Consider the following 26,489-nt stretch of genomic DNA (forward strand, 5'->3'; position numbering starts at 1 on the left):
GGCGTTGCTATTTACATCTTTAAAAGAAACAGAGTACTTAATCTGGACAGATTGTAGATTAAGAATGACTAAATTCATTCTTGCATGCAGGTCCCATGGGAAAGCATAGTCTCTGGAAAGAATCTATTGCCTCCTGGCAGTAGTTCTTTATATTGTGGTTTTATTACTTATTGTTGATTATAATCTCCACAAGGAAGGGGCATTTGTCTTTAAGCATCATTTATACCTTTTAAGGCATCATTTATGTCTGTAACTTTCTGAAATCACAGAATCACAGAATATTCTGGGTTGGAAGGGACCCATAAGGATCACTGAGTCCAACTTTTAAGTGAATGGCCCATATGGCATTCATACCAACAACCTTGTTGTTATTAGCACCATACTTTGACCAGCTGAGTTAATAGTGAAGGTCAAGAAGGAAGCAAGAAGTAAATTTAAAATACAAATCAGCTCCATGTTGAATAGCTGTCAAATTCTACTCTGCCATCTCAGTGTATATCCAGATTGGTGCTGAAGTCACTGGAATGGAATATGATCATAGCTCTTGAAACAGAGAGGACTGAAGGGGAGAGGAAGCCAGTAATACTGCAGCTAATACATTAATTCCTAGTATCTTAGACTATGCAAACATTAAATAAGGCTTAGTCTGCAGTACAAGCTGAGTCTGTGCTATCTTATGTTATAGGCTGCTAATACATAGCAGAAGTGCACATCTGCTATATAACAGTGTAAGAAGGTTCCCAAGCCAGGCAGTATTCTAGTGAAGTCACAACTGCATGAAATTACATTTGGTCACGTATTTAGGCTAGTATTTATTTGGACTTGCATTAAATTCTAGCTCTACAATAGCATTTTTTTCAGTGAAAACTTTGGGAAACCTCTGTGATTTACTCTGTGAAAAATTGGATGGAGAGACTATTTCCTCTGAGTCATCACTGGGAAAAATGCATTATTACAGAGGTGAAACATGTAATTGTGACAGCTAGAATTGAAAGAAAATAACTACAACTGTAGGTATTTTGAACATAGTCAATTTTTTCTAGGTATATTGAACATACCCAAATCTGCTGATACAGCATATTTCAAACACAAAGGTGTCAAAGCTATTGCTTTCCAAAATTGCAATTAATCTATATATCCAAAATTTTACATTTCTATAATAATTATCATAACAAAGTTAATTACAGATTGGTCCTTCACAACCAAAATACTCACTACTAGATAAAACATGATGGTTATTTATACAACAGAGGAGAAGAAAGAAATAAGATTACTGCATCCACCAGAAATGTCTGAACCCTCTGTTTTTTAGCATTGTGTGGATATCTGTCTGCTCTGTATTCTGGCAAGGAGGCCCTGCCAGAAAAGGCATAGGATGTTGTAGAGGTAGCAAGCTTGGAGCCAGGAAGGAAGGCAATACTTCCTGGCACTCGTTAGCAATCACAGAGGAAGGAGAGCATCCTGCCTAGTCATGCTAAATCAGCTAAAGAGTCCCTACCAACACAGCAAATCCCTTACCCATCCTTGTTGAAGCCAAAGGATATTCTGATTTCGTTAGGAAAAAGAAGCCGTGATTTTGGATGTGACTGTGCAAAGTACCATTAAACTTTACTCTTCTACACTGTGACTTTCTAATTTGCTCAAGAGAGCTATGAAATGAAGAACCTGAGGGCTTACCTGTTTTTGTCTCCCTTTATCAAGCACACTAGGTCAGTTTTCACCTTTTTGTGCTATGCCTTGGCTTAAATATTTATGCCATGTCCCATTTAAATTCTCAGCTGAGAACTTTCTTTCAGCAGCACAACTAGTGCACACCATTTTGTAAGATTCAAATATATTTAGTGTGACTACGTAGCAGAGTTTGAATAACAATGGTTTGTCTTTATACACAGAACTTCCATATCCATTAAGCCAAGGTGAGTCCTCAGACTTCAGCCTCTGGCACTATTGTGCCCTAATAGTCCTTCACTTCTTTTCTAGCAATTGCCAGTTCCACAGGCAGTTTTTGTTATATTGATGTTTCAAGAACCCACCACAGTTAATTACACAGTTTGTTTTAACTGTTTAGAAGTGGATTTGATTCTCTTTTTAGACAATTGGTCAGAAATGACAGATTTCTTTTAAATGGCAGGAATATTTTAAATGGCAGATTTAAAGCTGTCAAGCTCATGAGGTGATTCCACAAAAAAATTATTGTTAGCAATATTAAATTCCAAAAATTCTCGTAAAACATTTGTTAAATAATATAAATTAAAATTGGTATGTTCTCAAACCAGTGTAAATAGCAAGTTATATAGACTAGAATACACTTTAAAAAACCAACTAACACATAAAAAAACCCCCAAAAAATCCACAACAGAAACCTTAGGAAGAACAGACACAGAAGAAAGGTGATAGTAGGCTAAATTCTCAGACTATGTTTCATAACTATTACTGTTACCATTTTTCAAGGACTTTCAAGCCAGTTCTGATATTTTGTCCCTTTGAGTTTGTAACTTTGACTATTACATTCTCAACTGTCATGTTCTTATCTAAACTATCCCTCTTAAAAGTTTCTATCTCCACATTATTTCTGATCAGATTTGAATCAGCAAAGCAGAACATTTCCTGTCCTTGGTGGAATGAATCCACACTGGATATGAGGAGACGGTGTCAGCACTAACAGGATGCAGACCAGGAAGCACTGCATTTTATTAACAGGAACTAGAACAAGAGTGGCAAAGTTTTGGCAGAATTAGAATGAAATGGCTGTACATGGAACAGAATAAGAGCTGGAACTAAAACATTTTTTATATAACTGAAACAAGGCTGCCAGCAGACTGGTTTGGTAGATTTGGAAAACATCAGGAGCATATGACAGAAAGGTTCAGCTCAAAACCTAGGGTTTGAATGAGAGCTCTGGCTGCCCAAATAACTGGAGCTGTGTCTCCAGCAGGCTGGAAAAGTCTGCTTTAGTGAGTTGAGAATACAAATGAGTTATGTCCTGGAGCAACAAGCCATTGACACTCTCCTGAAAATGAATAGTCAAAAGTTTGGAATTAATATTGGTCAATAAGAATAAAAACTGACTCAAAATCTGCTGGAACACAAAGTATGCTTCTCAGAGAGCTAAAAGTGCACATGGACCAAAATATAAATAGGAAATAGCTCTGTGGTATGGATCTAAAATGAGATCAGGAGTAGCCACAAGTGTTGTGCCTTCTAATGTATCGTAGCTCTGCTGCTCAGAACTTTCTAATCTGGACTAGCAAATTTTCACACCTCTTCTAGCAGCATGTTTAGAGTCTCTCTATGATCCAAACCTCTGACACATTTTTGAAATTTGCTAGATGGAGAAAGAATGTACATCTTAAAAAGATGACAAATGTTTTATTGGTCAGCTTTTAAGTCTTTTCTTCCTGTTAATAATGCCTATATACTGAAAGAAGTCTCTAAAGGGATAGGTGAGCATGCTCCTGCATTAGCTGTCTGGAAAAGCACAAAAAGTCTTGTCTTTTGTAGCCAAAAGAAACTTATTTTAGCTTGAGGGATATGGAAAACATCTTTTTAGAGAAGTAAATTTTACAGCCTTTTTTCATGGTTGATTGTGACCTTGAGATCTGTAAAAACAGGCAGTATCCTCCCTTAAGACAGCTGCATTCATAACAACTAACATGGTAAGAGGGCAGTCCTTTTTAATAAAAGCCTTTAGAAGGAAGAAGGTGAAAGTTGCTGATGAAATTGATGCTGTAGATGTGGCCACCAAGGACCAATCATGGCAGTCACATCTTGTTTTTACATTTATGACTTTTGGGAACTGACAAGAAAGATTATTTTTTATTTATACCCATTTCTCAGAAGTAGACCTGATAATTATCAGGTAATTCACCTGTGTCATGCAACAGCCATGTCAAAAGCCAACAGTTGAACTACATGTCATAAGGATTTTGTGTGTGGAGTCATCTCATGAGGACAGCTTTAAAGCAAGAAAATTCTGGGGATGAGACAAGAGTATTTCCCACACTGTCATCAAGCTGTTAAAAAAACATCTCATTTTCTTTTAACTAGAATAGACTCCTGTATCTGAGGTCTCCTAAGGCCCTCTGGAATCATATGACGATGATTTCTAACTTTTAATGCTGATAATCAATTCTTCTAACACAGGTAAACATCCTAAGTGAATCTTTTACTTCTATTTGCAAAATAGTTCCCCATCAGAAGTTTTGATCTTTTTCATGCTGCAATCTTTAACTGCTTCTACTTTTTAATTGCCTTGTTTGCATGACAAGAACTAAGAAATGAAATTTCCATCAGAGATGTAGAACCTTAATGGCAGAAAATCTAGTATGGCTCAGTGAAAAGGAAAACTTTAGTAAAATCACAGCAGTCTCTAGGCAAGAAATTATAAGAATTGTAAAGATGAGCTCAATTTAATAAAGTATTAAAAATGAGTCCTGAAGTTTAAGAAAATTTTAACTGCAAGCAGAATAGTTCTGCAACTCTTTCTGCCATGATTCAGACTATATTTAGAAATGGTAGCTTAGACCTATCTCCATTAATATACAACAAAGCAAGAAATTGCAAATCTAAGCTAAGTGGAAAAGGAATTGAGTTTTATCAGGTTTTCCTGAATTGAAAGTTTCTCGAGTTATCCCAAGAAAACCCTTGGAGAGGTATAAGAAAAGCCACAAGGAAACTGTTTCTGAGCTAAGAAGTCAAAGAAGCCCAGCTGATCTGAACAAAGGATTCTTTGCATGCTAAAGAGAAGGATTCAGCAGGTGGTCACATTGCTTAGGCTCTGTGAAAGGAAGCTGAAAAGGCAGAACCACATCAAGCTCAATCTAGCATGGACGTGACATGACTGTTGCATTTTGCATGACATGATAGATATCTGCAGCCACAATGGCCAAATCCATGGCACTTTCCAAAGAGCATGAAGGACTGCTTTTTTTTGGAAAGAACTGAAGGAAGATTACACGTTAATTTTGTTGCATTTTGCACTGCTTCCAGAGAATGGAAATATAGGATTATGGGCCACCTCTCCACATTATGTGACTATTTCTCTAGTGATTAAATCTGTATCAATTGATATTAAGCATTTTGCAGATATTTTCACAGACAGAAATTTGTACAGAAGAAAAAAGGCAGGGGAAAAGCAGGCCTTGTACATCTTCTGACCTGGTTATTATTCCATTTAAAATATTAGTGAACTTTTGTATAGAAAATGGAAAGCCTAAAAAAATGACAAGAGTTATAAAGGGAATAACTAGTTATGTGAGCCAGATCAAACCAATTCATTTTCTGCTACTGAAAATCTGATCAGGAAATATAGGCTAAAGGTCTATTGTTGCCCTTCAGGAAATCCCGCTTTAAGATGAAATTCATGCCTGAGTGCAGCAAAACAATTTTGAAAAGTCAAAGTTTGATTTATTGTTCTCTGAAAGGTTGTGTAAAGCTTCTTACTAAAGATCTCAAAGTTACACAAAGGTGTTTTGTATGATTAAAGGTAATCATAGTTCTCAAGGACTTTTGGAAGATGCAGACATGGGTTTATTTTTTACTGTAAATTCTAGGTTTTCATTCTGAATAGATGAAACTTCTTACATTAATTTGTTCAGCATTTGCATTACAAACACACTGATTCAGCAGTTGTACAGGTGCAGATTTGCAGTAAATGCACATACATAATACACAGATTCTGGTCTCATCTGTTAAAATGTTAAAACAAGAAAATAAAATTTGACACAGCCAAGATATGACACTATTCAATAAATGGTATTTTATCAAAAAATGTCCGAAGAAGCCATTCTTTGGCCATTCTGTTCTAGGCAAATCTCTAACACAACTTGCAAGGTCTTAAAACACAGTTCTGCAAAGGAAGGGAAAAGCCAGACTAAATTAAAGGAAATATTCACTGTTTCCCAGTAAACAGCTTCTTTTAGGGTGCAAAATGAGATAAATTTGGGATTTCAACTATTTATTTTGAGATTAGCCAAGGTAGAAGTGTGGCTGGATTTGCTTGTGACTACATAATGCAGTTCTCTTGTGCTACAAATCCAGTGTAGCTTCAATGAATTTTGGGCACATGCAGTATTTCTGGCCTTTAAACACTATTTTAGTTGGGCACAATCACAACTTTTAAATTAGAAATGTATATATACCCACATAGATATGCATCTCTCTCTCCCCTCACATATTCCTTTATATTTCCCCTTTACTTGCTCACATTACCCACAGTACCTGAAGTCTGAACTCAGAACTTCCTGGCTCTTGGAAATTTTTTAGTCTTCATTTTACTGCAGTGCTCTTGTTTTATTTTTTATAATATTCCAGGAATACATCATAATGAAATAACAAAACTTGAGGAATGAAGCTTATGTCATGGTTGTGAACTGAGAGAGTCCTGTGCTTATATTTTGGCCAAGGTACATTACTTTTGTAGACTGAGGACCCCACAAACCAGCACAGCTCCTCCCAAGCTTTTCCAAAGGAATAAGAGATTTACTGTAAATTGCATCAGAAGACAGAATGTAGTGGGTTTTTTTTATTATTATTTACAATGTATTTATTAATGAGTTAGCAGATTGAATATTGATTAAACCTTTCAATATATCAAATCACAATTTGCTACGAGTGACATAATTAGCTTCTAGCAGATTGGCTTTTCTAAAAAGTTAATCTCTAACTTTTCTGACAGATCCTAAGTATTACTGCTCACTGAAAAGATAAAAAGCAAATCAAAAGCCCAAATGCTACAAGATACAATGCACACTTATGTTGAAATAGCTTTCCTTAATCCTCTAATGTAAAGCATATTGTACTCTTATTGATTTAACACTGAAAAAAGGAGGAACTCTTTGTAGACTATATTAGTAGACTTTGGAGACTGTAGACTTATCAACCACAAGCAACATGTCTTTTCTAGACAAGAATGCTGTGTAAACTAACATATGAACATGCAGCTCAGTAGTGAAAATCTCTCCTCAAATGCAGCAATATTAGCATATGACTGTATTATGTGCTTAAAAAGCTCTCTAATTGAGGACAATGTAATGCCATAAAAATATGATATTTAAATTAATGTATTCATAGGCACACAAACTTCCTCATAAACTTCACTGGTGGAATAAGTTCCTACAGGTTTACTACCCACTTTACCCACTTTTTTAAGGCTTTCACCTCCATATTTAAATACAAGAACTAACAAGCAGTGAAGTGTTATATGGTGTAAATTTAGGGATTAGTATCTGTAGCCAAGTGCAGCTGAAGAGGAATTTTTGTAGACAAAATTTGTAGCCACTCATTTCACCATCCAAAACACTTCATACAGAACTTCCAGAAGAGCTTTTCCATTCAGTTCCCATTTAGGCCTTCTTTAATTAGACATTTCCTAGCACAATAGTGCAAAGTTACGTTGTGGGTGCAAAAAAAGTCTGGCATTTTTTAGCTGAGTCATGTCAGAGTTTATTCTAGAAGGAGCACCATTCTTGAATATGTAAAATAGTCATAACAAAAACCGTGTTACAAAATTCAGTTGCCAGGATCTCTCTGCTAAGTGGTGAGGTGCTTTAGAAAAAACCAAAAAATCTACTGCCATTTAAAAGGTGAAGGGGCATCAGAGCTTCCAAACATTTGCAAAAGATGTTGTGCATAAACATGGAAAAGGGAAAACTGCATTTATGGTAATGAAGATAATAGACTAAAAATTAAGGGCTTTCATGGTCGGAATATATTTACATAAAAAAATTATCTGGTTTAATTTTCAGAAGGACATTTTAACCTCATTCTAAGTCACATCAACTTAATTAGAGATTGTAGATAGAAGTAAGTACTTGAAAATAATATAATTTTAATTGAAGAATCCTTTTCTTTCTGAAATATTGCTCCCACACTGCTAGAATGCTGGCTGCTATAAAAGCCAATAATTTTCATTATTAATATAATATAGTTGTCAATAATTTAATCTGGAAATTTTGATTTAAAAATAAGGGGGAGAAGACCTGTTAGCATGAATTTTTTTTCAAGTATGCTCACATCACCTTCCAACAGCAGCTGTTCAACAAAGTATCACTGTTAAACTCAGGGAGGTAAATCCTCAACTGTGTTAGCTGCTTATTATTCTGAAAAAAATCTCCTGCCTTATCTCTTTGTAATAATTCATGTTTTTACCAAATTGGCTTCAATGTGATCTGTAAGACACTAAGGCACACTTTCTACCCTACATTTAACAGGTAAAGCTTTACTTAATGTATCTGCTTCAGCAGTACACATCAGGAAACATGGGCCAGCTGGAGGGAGTGCAAATGGGAAGGAAAGTGACTGGCAATTAGGAAACATGAACTACAAAAAAACAACTGCAAAATCAGGTGTTATTTGAAAGAGGCAAAGAACTGTCAAGAGTGAAAAAGTAACTATTTTTGAATATTTATCATTCAGGTGCAAAAAAAGGAAAAAAAAGATTCATGGCTATGTGCAGTATGCAACTAATTAATATGTTTAATCTGCAGAAAGTGCCAGTTAAGGTAAATGTTGTTGGGTCTTTTCTTATGATAAAGTAGTCCAGTACTTCAAACAAACTGCTATGATAATACCACAATCTTAACTACATTTTAAAAATGGGCATGCCAAAAATTATATATGTGTAACTGATCTTGGCTTTGGGCCATGGAATGACCTCTTCTAACTCTTTGTAAACCCTTTATTTTCTTTTGATTCTTGGCTATCAAGTTATTTAAAATAAACTTAGCTCCTTCTGTAAAAGTTCCAAGATCAGGCCCTAAATCTGTCATGGTGTTGATAATCATGACGATCAGAAGTGTAACACTTGTAAAACTGGAATGTGAAATCCCTTACCTCACAAAATGTCAGTGAGAATCTCCTTAAAAATGACCTTGTGATATGATCCTGACAAATCCCAGCTGTATCTGAAATGGAAAGGTTATTTGACAGTGAACTTTATTTTAGTGTGGTGACTTCCGGCTGTTTGTAACAAAAATAAAGTGAATGGTACAGTCAAAACACCATAATCTCCTACAAGACCAAAACCAGAGTCATATTTCATTTACTATTGCTTGTTTCAGATATTTTTTAGTTTATTGCTTTATGGTTTTAGAATGCTGAAGTTCATAAATCATGGTGAGGTCAGCTGCATTCTCTTAAGTATACAAATAATAAAATGTAAATGTAAAATGTACTTCTTGTTAGGCTGTCCATGCCCAAATAGAAAATCATCTTTGACTACATTCTTTTTCATTTGGAACAAGCTCTGTTTGAGCGCACATTATGCTCATCTACCTCTTCTTACAAGTTATCTGAGCCTAGACAAACTCTGGCAGCTCAACTCTGCACATACAAAAAACTGTATTTTGGGAACAAAGGGACATCACAGCATTCTAGATAATACAGTGTGGGGGTGGTGTTTCTGTTCCCCAAGCATTCCTCTGTTTCCCCTATGAACACTATCAAAGAATAACCAGGTGTGCAAATGGTGTAGGAAAAGAGCTAAATATTTGGGATTTACATTTTTCCCATCACAAACTTCAGCTAATTTCTATTTATAACTGCTCAGAAGGGAAGCATGAGTCCTAATCTTTGCAAAGAAAAAATATTTACTGTTCAGTCATCCCACCACACTTACTGTTGTTTATGACTCTGGCAGTGACACACGGTGCCCTGTTACATTCTTACTGGGTTAGAAACTAAATATATGCATAAAAAATACTGTCCCCATAGCTAGGAATTTTCAGTTTAAAATACATTATGGCAGGATAAAGCAACAGCTGGAGAAAATTTTTTCCATCTCTACTGGAATTTTACTTGTTTAGAAAGTGAAAGCACATAGAATAAAATAAATGTAATAGAAATGACAATGAAAAGGAATTTTCTCCCCTAAATTGTTCTATAGAATCCTTTTCCTAAAGTACTGAAGCAAAAAATATATCTGTAACCATGGAGATTATACCAGGCAACATGCATAATAATTCAAAATGTGGCATCACACAAATGTTCTTTGTCATGAGTGGATTACTACAAAGAGGTAGGTTTCCCCTAAGCAATTTTCAGAGGCAAGGTAGATGGGGTTCATTTTTTGACCCTCTTTTTTTTTGCAAAGGGAAGGGGGAAGTGTCAGCACTGTGGTATGTGCAGGAGAGAATTGTATTGCATTCAGTTTGAAAAGATTCAGCTTCCCAAGTTCCTGTCAGTTTTTAATCGTAGATACAATTTGCTGGAAATGTTTAGCTTCTGTGAATCCGCACATCAGAGAACAAATCTACCACAATGCCTGCGTGGCATGAAGGATGGCCATGGAGACCCAGTTACAGGATAAATAGTAAACAGTGCTAATTAATTTTTGCTTGGGTCTTCTTGGGCTTGTTCATTCATTTTTAGGACCATATACAAATGTACAAAATCTATATTAGAAACCATTCCTGTTTAATACTAGAAATACCACAAATTTGCTAATTTAAGTGTTAGCGGAAAACAGGATCCTTTCACATTTGGCAATATTTTTTTCTCTGCTTATTCTTTCTCTGCGTGGATGGCATCAAACAGCAAATAGCTCTCAATCTGCCAGCTTCTAGCGCAGGATGAATATTGATGCAGTTCTGATACAATATATAAGGCAGAAGGAAAGAATTTCTGTAATCAGGACCTTTCATATTACCTTAATTTAATAATTTCACTTTTCTTCAGAAGGAGTTAACTAAAATCAGGTGGTTTGCAGTTTGAGTTAGGAAGAGAAACTGATGATGATGTAAGGATGATGTAAATCCTGTTTACTTACAAACAGTACAGAAAATGTTGTTTCCTTGAAAAGAGGAAAAATTCAGAAGATACTTCCTTTTTATGCAGTCCTGAAGTACTCAGCTGTTTCTCAGAGCCACATAACCACTTTTTTTTTTTCTTTTTTCTGCTACAACTTCTTTTTTCCAATTCCTGGCATTTTTTCCCAGCTCTGAAATTACAGATTTTAGAAATCTCTTTCAAATTCCTCCTCCATGTTTTTTAGCTTTGGCAATAGGCCATTGTTTTACCTATCACTTTTTCAAGGATGATTTTTTTTTTTTTGCATTTATTTTAAGTGACAGGCCTTTTTTGTGCTCTCCAACTTGAAAATGCAATTTCATCCACCCATCAGTGGATAGAGCTAAAACGTAATTAATTCTTTCCCTTCCTCTTCTGCAGGAGGCCACATAGAAGCCCAGTGTGAAAGCAGGAGTTAACACAGTTCCTTAAGGTATTACTTCTGTCCCAGAGGAGCTGAACCCCCAGAGATCAGTGGTAATCATAATTTCCATTGTTTCCCAAAGTGGGTGTTGTCATACAAAGCATGTTTTTCCAGAAGGAATAATTTTACCCAACATATTCACTCTTAAATTTAGTGAGTGGAATTCAAATAGGTCAACCTTGAAGCCTAGAAAAATTAAGCAAATTAAAGCAATGAGAAAAGGTATGTTTTCTTTTGTAACTGAAGATAGCTGTGCCTGACCGTATGATTAGTAACACTCAGCACTCCCAGCCCTTATGAGTCAAATCAGGGACATTTCCATTCCTTTGCATTCTAACTTAATTTCTGCATCCATTGGTAGAATTTGCACTAAAATACGTGATGTATCTAAGACAGAGCCCTTCCTAACTCCTCCTCTTTCCCCTGCGCTCAGCGCTGATGAGGCCGCACCTCAAATGCTGTGTCCCGTTCTGTCCCGCAGTGCAGGAAGGACACCGAGGTGCTGGAGTGAATCCAGAGAAAGGCAACGAAGCTGGTGAAAGGTCTGGAGTACAGGCACTATGAGGAGCGGCTGAGGGAGCTGGGGATATTTAGCCTGGAGAAAAGGAGGCTCGGGAGAGACCTTCTCGCTCTCTACAACTCTCTGATAGGAGGCTGTAGGCAAGTGGGGATCGGGCTCTTCTCCCAGGCAGCCAGGGAAAGGATGAAAGGGCACAGCCTCAAATGCGCCAGGTGAGGTTTGGGTGGGACATCAAGAGGAAATTCTTTACAGAAAGGGTGATTAGACAGTGGAATGGGCTCCCCAGGGAGGTGGTGAACTCACCATCTCTGGACGTGTTTAAGAAAAGACTGAATGTGGTACTCAGTGCCATGGTCCAATTGATATAGTGGTGTTTAGTCATAGATTGGACTCGGTAATCCCAGAGGTATTTTCCGGCTTAAATGATTCTGTGATTCTTTTGGGTCACACCGAGCCGGCGGGACTCGGGGGCACGGACTGGGGCTCGGTGTGACCCAAAAGAATCACAGCTGATTCCCCGTGGGCTGAGGCGGGCAGTCTCTTCCCGTGCTCTCGGTTGCTGCGTTGGCGGGACCGGCCCCTCACGCGGCAGGGGCCGCCCGTCACGGCCCTCCCGCCGGCCCCGCCCCGCCCCAAAGCTGATTGGTTCGTGATCACCATGTGACCATCGGGCGGGCGGGCGCGTGCTCGCGGGGAGCCGGGCCCGGCGGGAGCGGCGAGGGCGGAAGTGCGCGGCGGGGGCGCGCGGGCGGCGGCGCTGCCCCCTCAATGAGAGCCGGGGCGCGGCGGCAGCGGGAGCAGCGGGGCCGGAGGGCACAGCCGAGACGGGAACCGGGCTGGAGCCGCCGTACGGAGCCGCGCCTTAGACCCCAGGTAGAGTGAGCAGCGACCTCGGGATCCCCCAACCCCGGGCTTGTGGCGGCCTCAGCCGTTCCGGCCCCGCGCCCTCGGTGAACCAGGCGTGAGTGGCCGAGTCCTGGCCGCAGTCTGGGGGTGTGGCTGAGCCCCCCGGTCTCTGCGTCCTGCGGAGAGGGAGGGACGGAAGGTGCGGGGGTGCCCGATGGTCACTTGCGGTGCGGGTCAGCCCCTCTCTCCGGGGTGCGTGGGGCGAGGAGAGCCCCACAGCTTCTACCTGGGGGTTCCTCGTCTGTGGGAGAGCACCGGGGTAGGCGAGGGGGGAGCGGGGGCAGCCGGTGACCGTCGGGCCTGCGCGGGAGCCGCAGTGGGAGGTGAGAGGCCGCGCTCATGGATTCGGCCGCTCCTGCGGCTCCCGGTGGCGCTGGGCTGAGGTGGAGCCGGGGACCGCTGTGACTCCTGTCTACAAGTGGGACGTGGGGGAGGGAAAGGGCGAGGAGGAGCTGGCCTTGAGCGTTAGTGCAGGCTGCCCTGCCTTCCCTTGGTGCCCTCGGATAAGTGATAACGTTTCGTCTGTGGGAGATAAGCAGAGGGTTTGGGATGCTGTCGGTCTCAGCTGAGCCAGAAGTTCCTGGAGAATCTTGTTTTGTCTGGATAGGTTCTCTCTGTGCCCGTCTTTATCCTCCCTGAGCCTTACCGGTGTAGATCTTGTAGGAAGAGAAGGGTGGTGCCTGAGCGTGACCTTACCTGGAGAAGGGCAGGGAGTGAGGTGAGACAAAGCAGCCCAGTCATGTCTCCTGAACAGCTGGTGGAGGCCTAACTCGGTCTTTCAACTGGAGCCCTGTTGAATCGATTCTATTCTGAGAACGGGAAACTTAGCCTTGACTATGACTGGGTATTTTCATGGTGGAAGGGAACAAGGAGACTACACCTGCAGTCTTGAGCAGCCAAGCAAGGAGCAGCCTTGCCATTTTCAAAGCTGAAGTGTGCAGTCTGAGTAGTTTTTGGTTTTCCCCTTTTTTTTTTTTTTAGTTTAAACTGTTCTAATGTTACTTCTCTGTTTCTAAGATCCTTATTTCTCTTCTGAGGGACAGGGAGGTGCCTTGTCTGTTCTCCTGCTCAGGTACATGATTTTCAGGAAAAGCTGTCTATTTTTTTCAATGTTTTAAACACTCCCTGCCCCTCCCCCCCATTAAAGTTTGTCAAAGTGAGTGTAAGAACTAACAACTACGAACCAGACTTGTGGTTCTTGGAAGTGATTTGCTTGAAGGCTGAAAATTATTTTATTACAGAGAACTTAATAGCAACAGCTCAATCTTACTTGACAATAGCATCTTTGCACTTATTCGCATATAGCAGACTTGGTAGAATAATTTTAACTACTTGTTGGATTTTTGCTTATGATCAGATGATACCAGTTTACCATGGTGAAATATTTCCTTTATTAAATACTTCATTTAGGAACAGAATAGCCTTCACACTAGTCCTGTAAACAAGTTTCCTATATTAGCCTTTTAGTAGCAAATTGTTTATTTTCACTTCTTTTGGAGTAAGCCAACTTGATTCTGTTTTGCATGCCTTAGAAGAAAGTGAAGCTGACCTGTTTTTGCTAGTGTTATGTATACACTGCAGAGGAATTTCTATTCTAAAGATTTAACTGGAATGCTTTACAAAAGCTCTTAACTGAAAGCTTAATTTGATCAGACAATATCCTTTCTTGGCCATCCTTTAAAACTCTCAAACTTGTCTCTAATTGTCAGTGCAGTGGTCCTGGAAATCTGGGTAGAAGAGCAGTTCAGGCATTTTGATCAAATCAAGTCAGTAAAGATGGAACACTGCCTGGACAACTTGGATGTGTACACTGGAATCCTGGATGGTTTATAGTTTCTGTGATCTAGTGCCTCATTTAGGCTCTAAGATTTTTTTCAGCTGCTTAATTGATTTTGCACCTACTGTTTTTTGGCCAAATGCTGGATAAGATTATCATCTTCTCTAGGAAGTGTTGGGGCCCAAGCTGCACATGGAAAAAAATTGTCCAGTGAACAGAGCAGAAAGGGCCACATGAAGCAGTAGAACAAGCTCTAGCATCATGATTTGGGAATCTGGTTCATCATTTGTTCTTGTAAACCTGTTCACTTCCCAGGCAGTGAATAATTGCACATTAAATCATTTCTTACTAACTAGAATCAAGCTCCATGTGACTGATTAAATGAATTGCTTTCTATTACACAACGAATTCATGTGAATTAATAGCCTCCCTTAGCAGGGGTACTGAAGGAGCCTGTTTCTCATGACAGCTGTGCAGGCACTAAGCACCCATGGGAGCGCAAGTGCGCAGTGGTATCAAGACAAACCGTGCCTGAGGTCAGTAGATGTCTTGTGCCTGTTGCTGTAGCAAGCAACTCGGGATGGCAGTAGTGGTGTCCAGGGGTTTGAGTGAAAGACAGTGTCTGGGGCGGCCACAGAAGCTGATAAATGTCGGTGCTTGCTGCTTTTCACTCCCTGTGTGCCTGACTTCAAGTAACTTTGCATGACTGACTTAGGAGAAGTGCTGATCCCGGTTATCAGCTAGGTTATATAGCAATGTTCATTCAGTCTTGAGTTGGAAATACTATCCTGCTGATAAAAACCTGCAGTTTTTAGGTTTTCTCTCTTCACCTTTGAGCCCCATGTCTCTGCTAACTGTTCTTCGTCACTGTCAAGCAGTAGTGATAAGGTTCTATTGCTTGTTGCCTGCTATTGCTTGGAGCAGCAAGGTCAGCAAACAGTCTTGGCTATTTCACTCTCCTAGTGGTCAATTTTATGGCTTTTGTTGTATGATACAGTTGATACTTGCTTCTTGATAGGAGGCTAAAGAACATGTATTTAAAAAGTCCTTGTTAACAGCTGCTGAGGAGCAATCATTTTGTTGATAGCTCTTTTAGCCCATTAAACAGAACTAACCAACCTTCCTCCCTGCCTGCCCCAGAAATATCAAGTTGTCTTGTCATATAAGCAAGATAAGTTTTTATAACTCATGCTTTATCTATTCATGTTCTTCCAAATACTGCTTTAATAGTAAAATTAGAGGATCTGTTTTGTTTCTTGTGCTTGAGATGTGCAAATGTGTTTTTCAAGACCTGTCAAAATGAAAAGTCACGGAGTGGTGTAATGTGAGAATGTTATTTAGGCTCATGTAGAAGTAGCTACTTTATTCTTTACAGTAACAAAGTGCTTGCTTAGAACTTCAACTGTTTTCTGTGGAACCTTGAGCCCATAACCTTCCATGCTGAAGCTGTTGACAAAGGAATAATAGTTGATTACACGAATATGAGACTTAATGGAAATGCAATCCTGACTAGGAATCTTTGCTGGATCACAAGTCAAGGACCAAAAAAATCAGTTCTGGGATTTTAAGCATTTGTTAAACTCTTAATCCTGTCAGCTGTTACTTTGTGAATTAGTGTTGCTGTCAGTTGAAGTGATTAGTGTTAAATATTTTAGGCCACTAATAATGCAGCAAAACTGGAGTTTTTAATATGTTCTTAAATTTGGAATGTGTCAAAACTAATCTGAAGCATAGAACTGGAAAGCTGAGAACATGCTGAGTTAAGCAGATGCTGTGATCTCTCTGGGGTCTAGCTCTTTCTATATATATTTTTATCTATAGTGAAAGATTAATTTTCAGATGAGTATTGGAGACCTAAACTTAGTCCCTATTTTGGGCATAGTAGATGGACATATTAAAGAATGTTTCCAACTTGGATTTAATATAGATGACTTTTTTTTTCCCCCATGCTGGTGGTTTGAATCGCAGGTTTAACAGAGAAAAGAATCCCACTTTATAGACAAGATTGTTATAGAGTACTGAATTACAGGGTTATACTTAACATGACAAAGCACTTTAAAAGATTATTTGTAGGAACTACTTGAACCCTGGACTTCATCCTGCAGAATACACTCTAAAGTGGCTTATTTTATTTTTTTTTAAAGTAGATGTTTTATAAGGTTAGTGCTACCCTGCTCCAGAGGATGCTGTCTTGGGCACCAGTCTAAAGCAGACATTTAACAAGTGAAGTAGAAAATTTTAGATCAAGTTGCATGCCAGTTGCCTCAGCTTTCCAGAAAAGAGGTGGTTTTGCTATTTAGGGAAGCTGCTCCCTGATTAAAATGAATTAATTGTAAAGTACGTAGTGATCTGTGATACAGCCTTTCCACTAAACTGCTGCTGCAGTAGGAAACTCCTCTCCATGATGGTACTCTTCTGCTATTTAGTGTTCTTGGCTTACTGTGAGATCTCATTTTGGGTAGGTAAGGAATTCTCATTAGTGTGCTCACCAAGAAGTCTCAATGACTGGCTTTTATGGCAGCTTTCTGCTTTTATCTACCATGTCATAAAATAGACAAGCCAAGAAGTTTAATGAAATGGTGTTTCAAAAGACAGCACCAGTTTCAAGCACACATTCCTATCTCTCTTTGCACTCTATCATGTTTCAAAACACAGTTTAGGGATCAATTTAATTTTTTAAACAATTCTGCAGGCGTTGGAAATTTACTTTTAAGTTTGTCTTATAAGGCAAACTAAATTCACAGTAGGCTTTATTGGTTGAATCTGTTCTGAAGTTTTAATGGAAGGAAACTAATTAAAATAATTATTAGGCAGACCATTTGTTGGCGATACTGTGCATCTTTATCTTCATTTGGCTTGTAAAACAGTGATCAAGCCGTGTTCTTGTCCAAATCCTTTCCTTAAGTATTTGCAACTGTCTTCTAATATCATCTAGTATAACACGGGCCATAGCATAACATGAACCTGTTATAGTTTTGTAAATAAGTATTAGATAAGGTTTCTAATTAAGTGTTTGTCATGATGGATTGTCTTTTAAGTTTTCCAGCTCTGCTATACTACTTGTGCAAGTTGAAAAATGGGCCTTCCCACAGATAAGATTTGTAGCAGCTGCATTGCTGGGCACAGACTTGACTTAAAGCTGCTGAGGCTGGAAGGCACTTGTGGAGACTGCCTAGTCCAGTCTTCCTGCTGACTGTGCTACTCCTGACCCATAAACTGGCTCATTATCATCTCTAGGCTGAGCTTTGTGCACTCCAGTGTTTCTTATGGGAAAGACATCATCTCTGTGATCCCAGTGAAGTTCTAACCCCTGCAGCTACATGCAGACCCCCCAGCATCTCCAGCTCATTCCCTGTACTGCATGCATTAGTGTATGGAAACACCCTGTTGTGTTGATTTCCCAGGAAAGGCATGAGCTGTGAGATGAGCTGGCTGTGTATCAGAATAGTGGGTTTTTTATTCTGGTTAAGTGCTCTGCAGAGATAGGAAATGTCTCCAGGAGCACACAAGAATAAATGCACAGTTTATGTTGTGCACTTGTTCTGTATGTTCATGTGACCCATCATTTGCTAGCTCATAAAGGGAAGTGTCCTGAACTAAACGTGTCCTAATTCTCTGTGTTGAAGTCAAGTGGTTCTGAGTTAATGCTCTGCCACCCAATCCCGGAGCTGCCAAACATGTTATATTGTGCCACTCTTCATTTTACAGGTGGCTGTGTTGGAGAGCACACATTTGACAGTAAATGTTTTTATAGTGGTAGGCACAGCACTCCATGAGGGACACCAAAGATAGCATTTCTCCCATAAGTAAAGCTCTCCACAGCTTTTTAGTCTTCTTAACTGTAGGGAAACTGAAATTGTGTAAGACCCCTGTACTGGTGTAATAATCCAGTTCCCATTTGAAGATAGAAACACTGCTTTTGGCTTTGGTATGAAATATATGAATACAGTAGTCTGGAAAACTGTCTGTTACTGAAAACATCTGCTCCTAGGCCAGTAGAAAGGCAGCTCCTTGCATGTGCAGAATACCTTGGTATGTTATTCACTCTACCTGATTGGGGAAACTGGAGTAAAAGTCTATTTAAAGGTGACTTAACACAGCAGCTGAATTACGGGTACTAAATGTCACTATTGTTGCTTCGAGTGGTGTAAATGCATTGATTGAAAGATGGAGAGAAAGGTTCAGTGCTTGGCACTTGTGTGATGCTGCCTGATTGAGGGAGCTTAGTGACTCACTGTACACATCTGTGAACCCCACAGTGAGGTGCTTAAAATAGTGCAAGTACTTTCATAGACTATAGGAAGATGATCCCTGAATGCTTCTGGGGAGCTGGGATTCTATGGTTAAGAGTGAGTTCAGGATGGGGGATTATTACTTGCCTATATGTATCAAATGTGGTCTCAACAGTGGTTTACATTCCTCAAATGGAGGTGTGAGCATGAGACATTAACTTCAGTTTGTGAGCAAGGAATGTAATTCTGTGGGCAGAGACAGTTGATTCTGCTGGTATTACCTAAATAATGTTTGGACTTGGGATTTATCCCAGACATCCAGTTCACTAGGGAAGCATGATCTAGTGAGATACATCCTTTGGGGGAGCAGCAGTGGCAGCTTGTGACCTGTCTGCAGTGTTTGGTGCCATGTGTGGGACCAATGGGCTGGGTGTGGCAGCCCCAGGGCTGGGTAACAGTAATGAGAATCCTACAACTGTAGCACACTTCTTGGTTGAACTGGCATTTGTGGGCGTTTGTGAAATCAGTGGTAGTGATAACTTCCTTGTGGATTATATAGTTTCAGATTTTTCACTGAAGTAACTGAAACCATGTTGTAACCTGGTGCTGAGGTAAGATTTTGGTTATTTTGAGCTGTAGTGTGCCACTTGAGACACTGATTGTGTGATCTGAGATGTCTGACTTGGCCATTGTATTTGTTTGTCTCCTGGAGATCCAGTTAAAAGTTGGTATGATATTTGCTATCTGAAGCATGTGACCACTGTCTCTTAGTGGTTTGGTGGATTTTGTGTATGCTGTGTATCAAAGATGGTTATGTTTCTGTATGGGTGAGCTTTCAAAGGAAGTATAGTTGAAATACACTTCCAAGTCTGTGGGAGGGAGGCTGTTGAACAAGTCTGTTGCCCAAGTGTCACTTTTCTGGTATGAGCCAAATTAAACTAGTGTGAACAGTGGTGTCATAATTCACCCTAAGTAATTAGGTAACTAGACTGTTTTCACCACAGTGACAGCTCTTAGCATAGTAATACTGATTAATGGTATTAACTCAGACTTTGTGCTTGTAGAAGATTTCTATCATGTTTTCTAGCAAGATCTTGCAGGGTAAGGGCAATGTGGTAGATTCCTCTCTGCCATTGTCTGCAATACATCTTCTGGGTGTTAATATTAGACTTTGAGGCTTTCTGGAAGTTCTTGGAGAGGTCTGGCTAGATATCTCCGGACAGAAGTGGTTTGAGCTGTAATGGCGCTACTGTCTTACGACTTTCACTCCAGGTAACACTATCTTGCTGAAATAGCATATTCTGTCTGGTGCTACATATGCTTTACTACTTGCTCTGTACTGAGTAATATGGAAAATAATGCGGAGAGTGATTTCTTACTTTTCCCCCCATAAAACTCCATGTAACTATGATGCTTGCATGCTATCTGTGCAACCATGAGGCAGTATTATAACTGTACTGCCTACATGCAATGACAATCTCTTGATACTGTTGATACCTGGTTATTAAGGGCATTAGCTTTATAGCATGACATTGAAACCTTATTTACTTAAAAAATTTATGTGATTTTTTTCAGGGGGTGGAGGGAGGTTGTGCTCCGGTGCCTTAAAAGCACTGTTTGAGGGAAATCCTTTTCCTTCTGTGAGTTAATGCTCAGAAACAAGTTACTTGGCTATTTTTCTTTCACTCTGATGGAATTCTAAAAATAAAAAAAACCACAACAACCAAAAGCAAGCAAACAACAACAACAAAATCCCTGAAAAATCCCCCCCAAACAGATTCTGATATTTAAGTTCCTTAGGAACAGGGATATATATTTGTTTATATCACTGTTGTGGTGGTTCAGATCTGAGTGGAGGTTTAAAAGATGGAATTCTCCAAGTCTAGCTATAACCTGTTGGAAAGAGCAGTGTGCTAGATTTTGTAGGTTGCAAGGACAATGATCAGTTAAAGGATCTCCTATTCTTCCGGTTCTACATAACTGTAGGTACCAGGAAATATTTTTCATACTAAGTCCACTCTTCTCAAAATCACTTGATCTTATTAAACTTTTTTAGTCTAAGTGAAAAGCTGGAAATGGCTTTGCATGCAAATGTGTGGAATAGTGAAAAGTAAGATACATTAGTAGGGATTCTTAATCCTAATTGGCTGGTATCCAGTGGTTGGATATTTGATGCTGTTGATACTGTTAGAATATTTTAGTGTGATATCTGTTCCCTCTTCATGCATGCAGAGAGGACTCTTGATCACAGCTATATTAAAAATACTGTTTTTATACTCGCTGTGATATTTTCCAGATGAGCAAGTCTTAGGGACTCTCCTGCAGTACAAGTTCATGTCACAGTCTGCAGTCTTTCTTATTATGGAAGCTAATACTCCAATCTTACTCATTTTATGAAGAGCAATTCTGAATTGAAATGGTTCTACAATCTGTGCCTATCATTTTGCCAGCCTTGTAGGAGATGGAGAATAATAATGACTTGGTGTCGGGTTGTGGTTTAAGCATTAACTGCTGTGACACAGCGAACTTGCTAGTCCTGGTCTTGCTTCATGTGTCTGTTAGTTAGCAGTGTATATGTGGCTCCTGCCAGAGCATATTTATGACTGCCAGCGTCTGTAAGTGTACACACAATTCTGTGGGGTTTAGATGAGATTAATAACTAGTAATAATTGACTGAAGCTGGTGTAATGTAACCTTCAGTGTATCAAGTAAATGTATTTACTGTGTTTTTCCCTGTGACATTTAGGAACATGGCTGATGCCACTTTGATCAAGAATCTAGCCTATATAAAGAGGTTAGATCCCTTCATGTGTACAGAGTAAAGTGGTTCCTTGCCTTAAATTCTTACTTTTCATCCTGATGCTATAAAATACTAAGTTTTCAAAATCTGTTTAGAGTTTCCTGGCCAGTGCCCTTATCATGGCAACTGCAGGTCTACTAGTAGATCTTACAGAGAGAAAATGCCTGATTACGAAATCTAAGGCTTGGGTTTCACTCCAGTGCTCAGCCCAGCCACTGCAGCAGGCTGGTGGCTGCCCCTTGTCTAAGGAGTGAATTGTGAACAGGGTCAGGGAACTGCCCTGTTTCTGCAGCAATAAAACAAACTGCTTGGCTGCTGTAGTTCCACCTTCTTTGGCCTTAGTTGTACAAACTGTTTTTCTCCCTTCACATCAGCACTGAGGCATGTGTGGCCTTGCAGATGTGACTGGCAGGCCCAGCAGGCTGTGCTGAATAGCTCAGCCACAGGAGGAGATGGGCTGGAACAACCAGGGGCAAGGAAGAGGGGACTGAAGGACAGGGGATGATGATGGCAGCATTAGGTGATATAAGTGGGGACTGCAAAACTGCCCCAGTGTGCTCCATGAGGCATCTCAAGCTGAATGAATTCCTTGATCCAATTAAACATGGCCCAGAAAAATCTATAAGCACAACTGGGAAGGTAGAAATGTCCAGCATTATATGGGGAAGGATATGAGGCTTCCAAGCAGGAATTTCTACCAAACACATCATGATCTCTGTTTAGCTTGGAAACCATTAATTGGATATATGCCAAGAGGTAAGATACTAGCACAGCAAATAGGACAGAGGAGCATTTGTAAATTTTCAGCCTGCATATCCTAAAATTTTCAGTGGCATTAAATATGCCACTTAATCTCAAATGGGTTTTTTTTAGTTGAATTGCCAGTTGGAGCATTTACAGTCTGTTGAAAGCTAATGGGATTTCAGTACTTAAATATTTTCTGGGTAACTTCAGAATGGTTGAGGAGTTCTGACAATTCCTAGCTCAGTGAGATTGTTAATTAGTTTTGTGATCCAGGGAATTTCTCTGACTGCATTCTTGTGGGCATATCACAGAACCAAACACTTCAAAGCCTCTAATTCATATTGTGATAAATGGGGATCACTAAAATACTGTTGCAAAACATTGTTCTTTCTGTGCTTGCTTTTGATGACATCATATTTAAGTCTTTATAATAGGTTGAATACCCAGATTTTCCTTTAAAAGTAGATATCTGAAGGGTTTAACAAAGCTCCTCTGTCAAGCTCTTGGGCTAAGGGTTTCTAGAATCCTGTTTTAAAATCCAAAGAATGGCTGCTTTCAGTGGCAGGATAGCAATGAAAAGAAATGTCCAAAGATATCAGCTGCACAGCAAGAGAACAAGGGCTGATCTCAGCAATTTTGAGTTTAGAGCTTTATTTCAGTTTAAATCTCAAACTGGATGGAAGGACTAGCAGCAATTCCAATTAAAGCCTTTGGAGGGTCTCAGATTCTTTAATTACAGCAGCAGAATATTTACTGAAAAACAGGTAGACTTAGTAAAGCTTCTCTTTTTTTTTTTTTTCCTTCTCTGCTTGGATGAACTGTAGCAAAGTTTCTTTCTTGTGAAGTTACAGGAGCTTTTTTCTTTAAGTGTTCTGCAGCTGTGGTATCTTAATGCATGTGAAAAAAAAAAGTGAAAGTGCAGATGTAGTTATTCAGTAATAGTCTTTGACTCTTCTTGGTATTAGGTAAACCAGTTCTGTTTGTAAACTGCATTCTGAGCAGTTCTACTGTTTAGGTTGAGGAGAGGGTGGAGAAAAAGCAGTTTACTAAGCCATTTATAAACAATTGCCTTGAAGTGCTCAGTTTCAAGGGACCAGCCAAGAAAGACACAATATTGTGCAGGGGGCTTTAGTTAACCTGTAGAAATCGTAATCTAAACAGATAAGACAAGAGAAGGCTGAAATAGCTGGTGAATTTAGTGTTAGATATCCTACCTTGTAGGTGGTATGGTTTGATTAGTCTTGTGGCAAAGTAGACTTCAGAAGTCTAAATCAAAACAGCTGATTAGTAACTCCTATGGTTTAAATTGTAGGTTTTGTGCTTCATGTGGGCAGCCTGTGGCTGGTGTAACCTTCCTCTCTTCATCTGAAGAGCATTTTTCACCAGCATCACAAAGCTCCTGTTGTGCTATTATAGAATAAATGCAGTGTTATCAAGTCAGTGGCTTAATCCTTATCTTTCAAAACAGATGAAACAGGTAATTACTTCTATTTTCTTAAAGAAGAAAGATGGCTAGAAAAAGTTTATTCTCTGACATGGGGTCTGTCTAGCGGTTTATTTCAAAGCAGGATGAATGGTAACCAGAAGAAACAATCTCCCCTACCTCACTCCCCCAAATAAACTTTCAGAAGGTTTGGGGTGTGGTTTTTGTTTGTTTTCTTGGGGTTTTTTTTACAGCTTATGACACTTAGCGTATAAAGTTCAACATGGTGTCATTAAACCTGAGGGTAAAATGACAGATGGAAATTAAATAGATTGACTGACTGCCCAATGGATTGCTTCTTGTTCTGTCAGAGGAGGGTGAATCTTGCTGGAAAGTAAACTGTGCCCAAACAACAAGTAAAGAGCAATAGGGGAGAGGAGGCATCTTAACACAGTGTCTTGTCTGGACACTACTCTGAGAGAGCTCTTCAGCAGATGCAGTAAGACCCTTTGCCTTAAATCTATGCCCTTAAACTGAAGGGAATAACAGTAATGAGTAATGAGTATGGAGTAATGTTTTAAAGTAACTGCAGTTGTCACAGGTTCTTCTAGACACTTCTCCATTATTGAGAAGTGGTTGGATTTCCCAAGACTTGTTTTATGTGAACAGATGAGTTAATGTCAGTGTCTTGACTGCCTCAAGGATGCTTAATGTACAGAATAGGAAGAAAATTCATCCTCACATACTAGGAGATAACAGAGGACAGAGCTTCCACTTGTTTTAATAGATTTTTTAAAATTTGTTTTTTATACTTTTTTTTTAACCTCAATGAGCTGTTAAATGTGAGCTTTGAACCATGTTGTGTAAACTGTTTCTTGGGCTGCAGAGGTGGAGATAAAAATAAACAGTTGGCTCCAATGCCTCTTCTTGTTGTTTTATTAGAATATTCCTATTATAATCTCACCATGCCCCTTTCTGAACCAGTGATGTGCTGTTAGCCTGTTGTTCTGTAAACACTGGTACTTCTGCACTGATACTGTCTGTGTTAATCCTGTGTCACACTGGTTCAGCCTTGCCTTGTCCTCTGTTCTTGCCTCTGCACTGCCTGGCTATTCTGGGCTGGAGGGGGCCACGCTCCCTCTGGTGCCACCAAAGAAGAGCTGCTTTGTGTGAAGCCTCTGGGACCTCACTGAGCGCACACTGCACAGGGTCTGTGTTGTGAGCATACTGCTGTATTCACAGGGTTCATGTAGTCCTGATCCTCTGAAATATTCAAGTGGCACTTGGAAGAGCTCTGCAGGGAGGATCAAGTACCTTGGCCATGAAGAGCTTTAGATACAATCAAACTGTAAATTTTTATGCTATTAGGTGGGTTTTGCTTATTATTATACTTTGATTATGAATCAGGTAGTACTGTAAGGCTGACCTTGCAGTTTCTGCAGGCCTTTGTTGGGGTGGAATAGAGAAGGAAGGATTTAAATACTCTCTCCACTTATCTCTATGATGAACTGAATCAAGCTTGTCAGTATTTTTCCTAAAACACAGTAATTAATTTACCATGACCATGTAAAGATGTGGTATCTGTATTGACAGGACAGAGAAGTTTTCTCTTGGCTATTAGTAAATTATGCCTTTTTTGCTGTTCCCTATTACATATTCCTAAGTTTGTAATGCCAAAATAATGTCTAATTTTAAAACTTTGTGTTAGAGAACACAACAGTTACAACAATGTTAAGATGTCTGATAAAAGAATACTCACAGGTTAAAACCAGTCACAATTACAGTGAAAAGTAGCTAAGGGTCACACTCCAGAAAGCAGCTTATCTACTACTGTGAAAGCCAGATACTCTTGAACAAGGACAAAACAGCATTCTCTACAATTTAAGAGCAAGCTGTGTAATTTCTAGAACACTTGAAGTCCCTGAACTATCTCATTGTGTTGCCAATCTGTAGCTTTTGTTTCTTGGGTGTTTATGCCCAAGCAAGCTGGATTCTAGTTTACTATCTGTAGATAATGTGGCCAATAGGCAAAGAACTTCTGGAGTTCAGATGCTACCTGTTGTGTTTTTTCACATTCCCTTGGCAGGGAAATATTCTCTTCCTCTCTTGCCTTTCTGGTGACTAAGAGTTAAAAATCAGTGTATGTGGCAAAGGCTGAATTCACTGCCCCCAACAAATGTGTGTTTGTGCTGTACAGGGAGAACCTATGGAGAAGCAGGAATTGTCACACCCCATTTCTGTACTAAGGTGTGTCCTGGATGAGGGAGCTGATGTATAACATAATAGAGAAGATTACCAGAGGAAAATATCTGTCTTCACTTACCACTATTTATCCCAGGATGAGCACTTAAAGATGATTAATTTGCATTACTGTACTAAATGTATGTAGCAAACAGGTGTGAGTAAAAGACTCTATGGAAAAATACTGCTGCTCAGATGTTTGAAATTGCTATCCTGAGGGCACTTCTTGATTGTTGGCATGTTTGTTCTTGTATGCGTGAGTCAATGAGAACTTAGCTTGATTTGTTCCTTTTCAGAACATCAGGTCATGACAAAAGGAAAAAAATAGTCACTGTCAGTGTACTTCAAGGGCAGTTGTCCAGACTGGTCATGGAATTTTCAGTCTCAGAATGCAGGGCACGTAAACTGGATTGCCTGGAGCAAACTGCTTTCAGGGAGAGGTTTGGACTGGACTGCATCCAAAGGTCCCTTTCCAAGCTAAATAATCCTATGGCTTGTTTGTAGGCTGATGATCCCTTAGTCTCTTGTTAATTTTGTTTAGGGCAACTGGTTGTGCTGAAGCTTTTTCCAATATACTACTCAGTAACTTCACTGTCAGCCTTTTGTTTCCATACAGCCGCATGATGATGTGGCAGTT

General features: G+C 39.6%; 2 protein-coding genes across 18 annotated transcripts in view; one reads left to right on the plus strand and one right to left on the minus strand.

The window, feature by feature from the left end:
- The window catches only part of LOC111932222 (leucine-zipper-like transcriptional regulator 1), a 50,605-nt gene extending 38,236 nt beyond the window's left edge, over positions 1 to 12,369 (minus strand). The window contains exons 1-2 of the mRNA XM_023931239.2: positions 12,033 to 12,369; positions 8,833 to 8,903 (exon numbers count right to left, since the gene is read on the minus strand). The gene's annotated coding sequence lies outside the window, so the exon portion shown is untranslated. The remainder of the gene's footprint in view (positions 1 to 8,832; positions 8,904 to 12,032) is intronic.
- RALB (RAS like proto-oncogene B) overlaps positions 1 to 26,489 on the plus strand; it is an 83,659-nt gene that overhangs the window by 45,303 nt on the left and 11,867 nt on the right. For 5 of the 17 annotated variants that reach the window (XM_086897688.1, XM_086897687.1, XM_086897690.1 and 2 more), the window contains one exon: positions 11,167 to 11,262. The exons of 5 other annotated variants lie outside the window; for them this stretch is intronic. The gene's annotated coding sequence lies outside the window, so the exon portion shown is untranslated. Of the gene's footprint in view, positions 1 to 11,166; positions 11,263 to 11,690; positions 11,752 to 11,859; positions 11,942 to 12,428; positions 12,603 to 13,168; positions 13,354 to 24,853; positions 24,980 to 26,489 lie in introns of those variants that run through there. 7 more of the 17 variants (XM_086897689.1, XM_086897691.1, XM_086897695.1 and 4 more) reach the window with 7 other exon arrangements.

The sequence above is a fragment of the Cyanistes caeruleus genome, chromosome 7 (assembly GCF_971803275.1).
Source record: "Cyanistes caeruleus chromosome 7, bCyaCae1.hap1.1, whole genome shotgun sequence".
NCBI classification, from domain to species: Eukaryota; Metazoa; Chordata; class Aves; order Passeriformes; family Paridae; genus Cyanistes; species Cyanistes caeruleus.